The 11,594-nt window shown below is 43.3% G+C and overlaps 1 protein-coding gene across 5 annotated transcripts in view; it reads left to right on the top strand.

Moving 5' to 3' along the window:
- The first annotated feature begins 1,066 nt into the window (after positions 1-1,066).
- The window catches only part of PALS2 (protein associated with LIN7 2, MAGUK p55 family member), a 68,593-nt gene continuing 58,065 nt past the window's right edge, over positions 1,067-11,594 (top strand). For 4 of the 5 annotated variants that reach the window (XM_068152416.1, XM_068152419.1, XM_068152418.1 and 1 more), the window contains exon 1: positions 1,067-1,202. The gene's annotated coding sequence lies outside the window, so the exon portion shown is untranslated. Of the gene's footprint in view, positions 1,203-1,434; positions 1,454-11,594 lie in introns of those variants that run through there. The other variant, XM_068152417.1, reaches the window with a different exon arrangement.

Here is an 11,594-nt window from a genome sequence, read left to right as displayed (position 1 = left end):
CCTGCTGACTGCCGTTTCACAATGTCTTTAATCATGCCCATCATGTAGGTGCTGCTTATTTTGATATCTTTGGTTGAATAAAAATCAGGTTATTTGTTATCTGGTAGGAAAGCACAATCTGAATCTGTTAAAATGAAAATCAGTACCTAGTGGATTTTCTGTTCCAAGTCTACCCCCACATAGTTCTGCCTTGCCTTTCTCCCCACTGGCTTTCAGTGGTCTTACATGTTATTAGGATCAGGGGAAATTCCTCCCTCCCCCTTCCCCTTTGAGAGATTGGATTTATCCTTTGCCAGTGTTTCGTGCACTTGGTGACCGAAGAGGCAGTGCCAAGTGAAACGCTGGCGTGTCCCCTCCTGACTCGGGCCCAGGAGAGTCCAGCCCTGCCCCGGCAAACACCGACAGCAGCATTGGCAGGGGGGGCGTGTGCTGCATGCTCCCAGCGTGGGGACACACACCGGCTGCCACGCAGCCGCTCGCTCTCACACCAGCGCTCTCCCGCACAAGTACGGTCGCCCTCACAACGCGCGTTTACACGAGCACACGCGTGCCCCCTCACACCCCCAGCTCCCTCCTTCACACGCACAGGCACACGCAGGTGCTGTCACACACGCTCCGCCCGCAGCCACACGCTCCAGCTGACATTCACGGACACGCAGGTTCTGTCACACGCTGTCACACGCTCTCACACTCGCAGCTTCCTTCACACACACGCTCTCGCAGGGATCGGGGCACGCCGCTGGCCTGGCAGGCAGGCAGACGCGGGGGGACAGACAGGGGGCCAGGGGGTGCAGGCGGGGGCCCAGGGGTGCAAGCAGGGGAGAGGGGTCCCGGCAAAGGACGGAGAGCCAGACAGGGGGCCGACGCAGTGGCGCGCGCCTCCTCAGGCGCCCAGCCGTGTGCTCCTGGAGGCGGGGGAGGTGCTCGCGCGCTACCGCCGCGGAGCCCGCGCGCGCGCCGGGGAGGCGGGCGGGGGGGAAAGGGGGGGACGCGGGGGAGGAGGAGCGCGAGCGCGTGCTACAGCCACGCCGGCGGCGCGCGCTGAGGCGGGCGCAGAGCGGCAGGAGCGGCGGCAGGAGCGGCGGCACCTCTGGCTCGCGCTCTCCGTCCGCCAACCGCCAGCTTCGCGCGCCCGAGTTCGTAGATGGGGCCGAGCGGCGCCCGCTGAGGACGGGCCGGGGAGCAGAAGTCGGTGTCAGCCGGTAAGTTGCGATACCGGCTAGGAGGTCGCGTGTGCGGGGCGGGGTAGGGGGGGAGGGTTCGTCCGCCTGCCTGCTACTCCCTTACTTCATGCCGGCGGGGAAATGGTGGCGGAGGCGGGGTCCCGCAGCCATCCCGGCCGAGCCCGCTTGCCCCGAGGCCGTGCGTCCGGAGCGGGGCGCGCTGCTCCGGCAACTGGAGCCGAGACGCCCAGCGTGCGTGTGTGTGAGGGGGGAAGAACCGCCCGCCGCAGGTACCGGTGCCGGGCGGGCCTGCAGGGGAGCGAACATGGCAGCGCCGGAGTCAGGGAAGAGGGATTTTTGCCCCCAGAGCGAGGATTAACCCTCCTCCTCCCGCCTCCGGATGCGTCCCCGGGAGATTCGCTCTTCATCTGCCGCTCCGGATTATCAACCCGCCCACCCTCCTTCCACCACCCCCTTCCCGGTATTTTCTCTCCTCCGGGAGATTATCAGGTTTCCCGCCCCTCCCTCTCCGCGATCCTCCGCTTCTCCCCCTCACCTCCTCCGAGGGGATTATCTCCCCCCTTCTCTGCTGGATTATCCCCTCGGGTTCGCTCTCCATGTCCCTCCCTGATTATGCCCCTCCACAGCCTCGCCTTTCAGGGATTATCTGCTCTCCCTTTGGGGTGATTCCTCCTCTCTTGATCTCTGTCCCGGCCTTTCCATGCTTATTTTCCTCCCGAGGAAGTCATCCCTCCTCTTCCGTCTGCCTCTGACTGGGGAAAGGGGAGAAAATGTGATTGTAATCGGGTGGGCAGGAGTTTCCAGTAGTGCTGTCATCTCCTTGGTCTCCGTACTAGTACTACATGCAAGTAGGTGGTAGGGAGAGGCACCAAGGATGTGCTGAGCTTGTGGCAGAGTTCAGCCTGTGGCGTTGTGCTCCGCATGCAGAAAATACCTGCACTCTTTCTGCGATGTTACAGTTGTTGATGGAGATGCTGGTGAAAAAGAGCCCATCTGGATCAGTGCTTTGTAAAGACGTTCACAAGCATGTCTGGGTGGTGGATTTTGCACGTTAACCAGAAACTGCACTGAATAAAAGCCGACAGCCCCCTAGCTTCTTTGAGAAAGGTACAACGTACTGGAGTAGCATTATAATGTGAGAAGGTGTATGGATGACATTGCTGCTGTACAGGGGTCAAAGCTGACTTGGATAACTTCTGTCTTGGCTTTCAAGGCAGTTGGCTTAGTCTGTTGCTCTGTAGTGAGGAGGAACGAGGCAAAAGGTGTCTTTTGCTTAGTCTCCAATGCTTATGTGATTCATTGCCATCAATGTATGGCAGAGGAAAAATGAATTTGTTCCCAGGAAAGAGAAGGTTTATACCATGTGTTTGGCTTCTGTGTAGGTTAGACCATTCTCGTCTGGTTACTTCTGGTCTTACTGCCCATGGGATTGCGGGAGGAGAGTTGGAGATCTTCTGACCATCTTGTGGCACAAGGCCCAGGATTATATCTATTAAACTTCCCCGACTTGGCTTGGAGAGGAGGAGGGGCTGTGAGAAATTGTAGAAAGGCTGGGCAGCTATAAATAGATGTCCAACTAGAGAAGGCTTTGAACAAATCTTACCGTGCTGCTCCTGAACAGATAGCGTCTGTTAAACTGGTTGAGTTGACCCTAGCATCATAACGTTTCCTTTTATTTCTGCTGAAGTTGTTGGCTTTTAACACATTGACATGTGACTTGACCGTGTAACATATGCCACAAAATTATTCTTGAAAATGCCATAGAGAAAATTGTTATTTAAATGAAGTGCTGCTAATTGGAGTCTAGTTTGGGCTCATTTAGATTTGATTTTTAAAGTACACTTTAGATAAATCTTTCATCTCCTTTTCCCTCCCTTGAAATGTGTGGAATTGATGATCTTGTTCCCCTTATTTTGTTCTCCTAAGTATTATGTGAAATAGATTACCTGGGATCCATAGTGCTGTGAAAAATCTGCAGTACTGAGGCACGGTGTCATAATGTTGTTGTTTATTTAATCTTTTCTAGATGAGACACTTTACTCCTATCTTTGTCACTGAGTTTACAATACTTTTTTGGGGAGATAGTTCTTTTTGGGGAACCTTCAGCATCTAACCTGAAGTTAGTGTATATTTAGCTTCCTAGAATCCTGAGTGCTTGCATTTGATTCGGATCCTATGGATCAATGCTGTTTAAGCCAGTCTTGTGAAGAACTACTGCTTATGGAAATTCTTGACAAATATCCTGTACCACCTGGGTGAAATGATGTATTTTCTGCTGATCCATTAGTGGGCTATCAATAGTTCATAAAAAAGTCTCTAAAATTATTGAAGATCTGTTGCAATGTGTATAGTGGAGTTTTCTTCAAGTACCTCTTGGGGTTTTTTTGTTGTTGTTGTTGTTTTTTAACAGGTAATGGAAACTATTTGCATAAATCATGGCTTAGTCACTTATGTTTTCTTTTCAATATTAAAATAAGGAAGTAGGGAAAACATGCCTGGCTGATATGAAGGTATCTTAGCAGAGGCTAATAGAGAGGATGAATTGACATCCTGGTTTGAGGGAACTGACTGCTACTAGATGAGGGAAGTATATTTGCTGTAGGAGCACCACAGGATGGGCAGATGGATTCTCAACACTACATATACCTGAATTTACTTTTTGCTGCTTATTCTTTTTTTCCTCTCCCTCCTTCCCCGCCCCGTCCTGTCTTGAGATATTCATGCTTGAGGAAAAGAGGAGTTGAAGTGTAGGGAGAATCTCTGCAAGCCAAAAAAAGTTATGGTACCTGTAGGAATTACATAGTAGTGTATGTTCTCTAAAATCAGTGCTGAGGTAAACTGGAATTGGTTTGGCCTTGCACATGTGGGAAAAACAGACTTTTTAGAAATACCCTGCAACTGGAGTAACACAGAAACTGCTGGAGTTATTTGTGTGGAAATATGAAGTAGAATATGATGAGTTCAGAGTGAGTCTGTGAGAGGGAGGTGGTTTCACTGCCCTCCGCAACATAAGAAACCTGTAAGGGGAAAAGGCTGACACGTGAGAGGCAGGCCGAAGTACAGATGTGTCAGTCAGAAACACTATTAGACCAATGTTGTGGTGTGCTTTCACTGTCAGGAAGGTATAAATGTGACTTCTAAATCACAGGATAAATAGTAATTGATGATTGTTCTGGAGCTTAAAACTGATCTAAGATTTTAAGTGTGTGCTAGCTGGAAGGCTGTGCTAAACAGCTGGAACAGTAGGTGTTACTGGCTATCGCTGAAGTTGTGACTAAAGCCTCTCTAATCTGAATTCAACAAGATGTCAGAATAATGTTTCAGGTTCTGTGAGGAGTTAAGGTAATTTTTACAAGGTGGTATCTGATTCCATGCTCATTATAACTATCTGCAGCTCATTATAACTATCTGAGGTTATGTTACAACAAAACTGTTGTCTTTTGCAATGGGATAAGCAAAGCCCTGTGATGTTAATGTGCTCTCCTGTGGCTTAAGAATTGCTTTTCTCAGAATAAAGCAAATCTGAATTACTTAGTTACAGTTGATGTCATTCTTGCAAGAATAGTGGAGACCACAAAAAAGAAAAAATGTGAAGTCAGAAGAGTTTTTCCATATCAAAACACTGACATTGCTGTTTTGGGTTAATTAGAGTCCTTAAAATGGCAACCTGTATTAAATCATACAAATAAAAGTTTGAAAATGTAAGAGTCTCTGCTTTTACCTTTTTACTTTTTAAAAAAAAAAAAAAAAAAGAAAAAGTATTGCATATTGAAAATGTCACAGTTATTTAAAGAGCTTGTTCTAATGTTAGTGTCCAGGTCTCATGAAAGCGTGGTGGAAATCAGCAAGATACTGAAATCAGATGGTATCTCAGATTTACTAACAACAAAGGTTATTTAAGAAATTACTTGGATATGACTAGTTTTGCATTCTGACAACCAACTGACAGCAGGAATTGAGTGAAATCCATGCTGACTGTGGGGAGTGTCAGTGTGTTCTGCAATTTTTACAGGCTGGAGGACGCAAATTCTTTGTGTCTCACAGCAAACATTGCTCTTACAGCTTTCGCTTACCCAGATCTCAAAGGATCACATTGCTGTTTCAGTTGAATTCACATTTCCAGTAGATGGAGACACAACTGTTGATTTCAAATACGTTTAAGCCTTTACTTTTTCATTCCAAAGGTTCTGTCAAAATACTGTTGAAGTAATGAAATTTAGGAGATAAGAAAAATAGTTTAAATTTTTATTTCAAGATGATTCATTTAAGTCTCTTTTGCTGAGATATTGTTGGCATTCAAGTACGATTTCTGTAGTAAGAGTGGCTACTCAACTAGTTTAGCTTTAGTTTTCTAATTAGTCTTATCTCCACCCACTGCTCAAATGTGCATTAATGAAAAGCTAAAGTGATACCATTTTAAATACCTAAACACAGGATGGAGGAAAGTAGATTGAGGGTAAATAGACTGAAGGTAAAAAGACAGGGCAAAGCTTTTTCCTGAGAATAATAACAGTTAGGGAGGCACTCTAGTGAATTTGTAGGGAAACAAAAGGGAAATCTATCAGCTGTTCTGACTATGGTTTTACATTCCTTGACACATTTTTTAGGGAAAAAAAGAAGATTCCATACTCCTCATTAGTTCCATACTCAGTATTTTCAGATATATGCATGCAGCTATCATGAGAGGTTTTGCATGTAAAATGTCACAAAAAAAGTAGTTGATATTTGTTTGTTTGGGTTTTGTTTTTTTACAACTGATTGGTCAGCTTTTACATATCTTCCTATTAAAATTCCACCCCATGCCTTTCCTGATCCACTCTTGAAGTTTACAGAAGACTTTTTTTTTGGCAAGATGAAACTGCTTATACAGCAGAAGTTCTGAATCTGGAGGGCAAACTACAGTCTAGTGAATGAAATGAATGAAAAGTTTATTTCACCTTTCCAAGCAGTTTGGGCTTACTGTATTGTGAACTGCTGTGGTGTAGCATGCTTGTGTTGCTGGGCAGAAATTGCCTGAATGATACACAATGCTTATTGTAGCCGTAACTGCTTTTTACAGCTTCACTTGCATTTTTCGGGTCACTAGAAGTGCAGGAGGAGGAGGAGGTGTAATTAACAATTGAAAGTTCAATTTATGCATTCATTGGTAAAGGACATTCCAGCAGGGAGAAATTGTTAAGTGAAACTTAATGTTTGTAGAGTGTATGACTGTAAGGCAGTCGTCTAAATGCAAATCATGCACATAGTCAGATCTACTGCTACAGTTTTACACTAGATTTAATAAGCAATAGCAAAATGGGATGAGCAGTGCTTAATTTGATCACTTCTGATCAGAGCAGCTCTTTTATATAGATTTAATCTATATAGTATTTGAGCAACTTCCCGAAGCTTTTTGGTTGATGTAACTGGTGTTTGTCATGTGTGATCTTTAATATGAGGACAAATTCTTTGTGTACATTGCTAGATGTGATATTTAAAGCGGTGTTCAAGTGAAGCTTATTTATGAGGTGAAACACTAGTGATGTTAGGACTGGCTCTGTGATTCTTTTGGTTTTGTTTCATTCTTTCATAGCTTTCTCTGGGTTGGCCCACTGGCAACATAGATTAAAAAGTAACCTAGCTTTGTGATAATCTCGTAGGTGTCATGGTTCAAGCGTGGTTGGACTTGATGATTTTAGAGGTCATTTCCAACCAAAACAATCTATTATGATTCTGTGATTCTAAAAAATAGACACACTACATTTGAGTCACTGTTCATTGGGGAGCAGGATAAACCTGTAACCACTCTACTGGGTTTTAAACAGCATTTGTGTAGCATTAGCTGGTCACAAAGAGGTGGTGACCGTGCTTGAGTTGTTCTGAATGATAATTGAGAACCTTTGTCCTTTTGCTGCTGCCTGCAGCGATCACATCAATTCTATGTTCTCATTGCTAGAAGGGAGATATGTTTGGGCCGTTTTGAGGCAGGCAATAAGTACACTAAAATAAATATTAGGAAAGGGGTAGGAGAGCATTGAAGAGTTGGCAGTTGTATTGTGTCTTAAGTTCGTCATGTAATTAGGTAGGAAAAAAAAAATCATCTATCTCTGCGAATTCCCTTTTGCCCCCGGCTCCCAAGATATTCATCTTAGGGATCAAGACATTGTTAGAAATCTTGCTATTGGGATAGGTGAGTAACTGAATGTGTGCTCTGGTGAGAAGGGTAAGTGGCTTTGAGTGTTAAAAAGAGTACAAAAGTGCATTTTATTTTATTATTTTCAAATTCTGAATGTCGAGCATGAAAAGGGTGAAGCAGAGCCCATCCCGTTTCTCAATAGAAATGTAGCTCGAACACTCCCTCTCGTGGTGTCTCTGTGACATCTAAGCTGGGCAAGTACTCGGGGTCACACTGCTGCTCTGCGTGAGTGACAGGAGACAACTATTTTTGTATGAGTGCCTGCGTGCTGAGCAGTGTACAGTGATAAAAAAGCCAGTTCTACTTAACAGGTAACTAAATACATAAAAAAACCCACCAAAAATCCACTGTAGCCAAAACTTGATACATTTAAAAATCTTGGTCTAGTAATTGGGTCAAAAAAGAGAATCTTCCATCCAGTAGTCTATTGCTTGGGGAAGTGACTGTGATCTGTTTGCTGGGACCTTTTGTTTTTTGACCTGAAAGCATGTGTGTTACTGCTGAATGGAGTTTGCTAGATGGGAATTGGAGCATACGTGTTTGCCAAGATTTGGCAAAAACTCTGCAAACAGCACACACCAACCAAACAGCAGCAGAATGAAACATGAAGTTCCTGCTAAGTTTACCATACAGTTCTCAGCCTTAGGTCAGATTTTGTACTATTACAATTCAGCAGAAACAATAAAGCTATTGAACAGGAGTCTTCAGGAGGTACTTTATTGGTACTAATGAATAAGAAATGGAAGTAAGAAGGGTGGATTGTTCAGCCGCTGAACTCCTAACAGAGTAGAAGGTCTCAAGATGTTTAGTCATAAATAATTTGAAAGTTCCAAGAGAAGTACCAAGAGACTTGATTCCAAGCCTCTGGTATTATTTCACATGATTTCTTTTCAGCTGTTCAAAATTTTAGCTTTTGGTGTCTAGTAAAGATCTTTCTTTGTAGATAAGACATGAGGTTAGGCCCCATTTGACCACACATCTTATTTCTTCATAAAGTCATCAAAGCTATTTTGAGATAGTTCTGTATCACAGTGAGATTGTCAGAACAGTGGTGTTAGGTCTTGCTATTTAATGGAGTTGTTGAATTAAAACACTTTATGTTGGCTTCTAAGTAAGTTAGAGCTCATAAGAATACAGTGGAGTTTTTTTTTTAAACAAAAGTAATTTAATTTGTAAGGTACTAGCAAAAACCTGTACAGATAAACATCCAGGGAAACCAGCAGGCATCTTTTTCTTTAGGATTTCTTTAGGACTTTTGTGAGGGTTAGAGTAATTACAAATTTGGCAAGAAATACTTTTGCAAGAAGTTCCAAAACGTTTTGCTGCTTAACTTAGACACTGCGTGGAAAAGTGGTACTATATGCCTGTTCATGCTTGACCTCTGGTGTTCTGCAGTCTTATTGACTATACATATCTGCTTACCACCACCAAAACAGACCATGACACAGAATGTCTCCTTTTGTACACAAAATTCCTTTATCAATATTCATGCCATTACAAAGCTTTTATACATTTCAAATAAATAGATAAATAAATCAATCCCTTGGGCCTCCCCACACCAGGCATAAGTCATTTTACTTTACAAATGTAATTACTGTACTTCAGGAGGTATTCTCTCTGGACAGCCATGGACTCATTTGAATTAGATTACTTTGATTTTTTTTTTTTTTTCCTCCAGGGTGAGTTAAGACTTTGAGTTTTATTTTTCTGTAATTACTTCAAAATTCAAATCACTTTTAATGTTTGCTGTTCTTCCTTATTACCAGACTGGAATGGGTAAGCATGCTTGTATTTTGAAGGTTAGCATTAACCTTTTTTTTTTCATCCATAATGTTAGCCTCTTACTCTTGGAGCCTATCTTGTATTCACATAGTTTCAGTTGTAGAGTTTCTTAATTTGGAAATACTAGAAATATTTACTTAATGAGCAGAGAGTAAGCACATGAAATCTTTCAGTTTTGGTATTTGAGTAAGTCTAGCTAGAGCAATGTTTTCATAAATTTGTATTGCCAGAGTTCTGAGTTTGCAAAACTTTCAAGTACTTTGGCAGTAAGCTGCATAAATAAAACAAGGTACTGCATTTCAACCTCTACGACAAAATCTTGAGACAGAAAACCAGTTAGTCTGAAATAAACAAGAGGAGCAGAGTTAGTCTTGGGAGATACTGCTGTTCTTCAGAAAATGTTTTCCCCATTTTTGTTTGTGAACTTCAGCAGGAAGGGAAATTTTTCAGGATAGATGATTGTGAATCATAGTGGTACATTGCTGCAAGTGCTTTTATCTAAGTGGCCTTTTTCTGTTTGGATTTTGCTTACTTTAAGAAGTAGCTATGCACTTAAGCATGGTTCAGAGAAATATAGAAATGAGAGTTCAGATCAGAGGAATCTGATGATGATTTTGTAAGAGAAGATGAATTTGTACTTGAGTGAACTTCATTGTTTGAAAATACAGCGCTGTTTTGAAATACGCAGAAGGAAATCTATGGTGTTTGGAGGTCTCTGTGACTTCCTGTTTGTGCTGAAGGCAAGACTAGCCAGGGTATCTGTAGAGGCAGTTCTTTTTAATTCCATAGTTGAGTGCTCTTTCATGCAGTAAGTTTTCAAATAACAAGACCTATCATTGAGTCAGACCAGAGGTCCATCTGACTCCATAGCCTTTTTCCAACATGCAGTGCGACTTCTAAAACCATCCAGAACATATCAGGAGCTCCTATTAACATTGTCTTTGAGCAGATTTTCAAGAAGACCTGACTGGGGCCAGAAAATTTAGTGTCTGGATAGCTTTAAATTCAGCTTCCAGAAAGGGATAAAGAAGCGTGCCATGGACCCCAAGTGCCTGGACATCATTAGCTGAAAACTGGCAAAAAATTTAATTGTACTAATCTGCAACAGTGGCAGAATCCAAAACTTAATGTGTTGTTCACAACTGAAATAACATCTTATGTAATTGCTTTGGTCTTGCACATTAACAGATCTGATTGCTTTGCATAGAGGAATGAAAATTAAGACAGCAGAATGACTGATCATGCCAAAGGCACAAGACAAAATTTGCCAGGAAGTCTGCCCCCTTGTAGACCACGAAGATAACACATTTGCCACCCTTTTTCTTTGCTTTTAGATTTAGGATTAACCAGATTGGAAAAGACCTTTGAGATCATCAGATCCGACCCATCACCCAATACTATCTAGTCAACTAAACCATGGCACCAAGCACCCCATCAAGTCTCATCTTAAGCACTTCCAGTGGTGGTGCCTCCACCACCTCCCTGGGCAGCACATTCCAATGGCCAATCACTCATTCTGTGAAGAACATCTTCCTAATATCCAGCCTGACCCTCCCCTGGTGCAGCTTGAGACTATGTCCTCTTGTTCTGGTGCTGGTTGCCTGGGAGAAGAGACCAACCCCCACCTGGCTACAACCTCCCTTCAGGTAGCTGTACAGGGCAATAAGGTCTCCCCTGAGCCTCCTCTTCTCTAGGCTAATCAACCCCAGCTCCCTCAGCCTCTCCTCATAGAGCTTATGTTCCAAACCCCTCACCAATTTTGTTGCCCTTCTCTGGACAGTGCGGGGTACAGAGGCAGAATGACCTCCCTGCTCCTGCTGGCCACACCATTCCTGATTCTGGCCAGGATGCCACTGGCTGTCTTGGCCACCTGGGCACACTGCTGGCTCATGTTCAGCCTACTATCAACCAGTACCCCCAAGTCCCTTTCTTCCTGGCTGCTCTCCAGCCGCTCTGACCCCACTAAAGTCATTAAAGAGTCAATATAAATGCAAGAGGGTGATCTAGAATATCAGGCACAGGTAAGCAGCTTTGGGTATGACTACCTGTTAGAAAAAGATTCCTACTACTTGCAGTGCACTGAGGAAAGATCCTGCATCAGGACCTTTCTTCTGTTCAATGTGATCTTGCTGTATGTTGAGTTACTACCCATTTGAACGCAACAGGATTGTTAGCAGTAATGCAGTGGAGCTGGCAATCAACCTGTTAAATGTTCTTTAAAGAAAAAAGAAAATATAATATGTATACATAAAGAGGGCATTTTTAGTGTAGTATTTTATATGTATATTGAGTGTATGTGTATATATGCATGCATACATATTTACCTTTAAAAACTAAAATGCTTATCTGTAAGCACCCCCCCCCCAGCATCCATAAGATGTCTAGGAAAGGATAAAACCAACATAACCCTAAGTTATACTTTCCCGAGGTAATCTCCCATAATACCACTAATG

The sequence above is a fragment of the Melanerpes formicivorus genome, unplaced genomic scaffold, assembly GCF_026170545.1.
Source record: "Melanerpes formicivorus ecotype bairdi unplaced genomic scaffold, bMelFor1.0.p_v2 SCAF_23, whole genome shotgun sequence".
NCBI lineage: Eukaryota > Metazoa > Chordata > Aves > Piciformes > Picidae > Melanerpes > Melanerpes formicivorus.
This window is presented reverse-complemented; position numbering and strand designations above follow the sequence as displayed.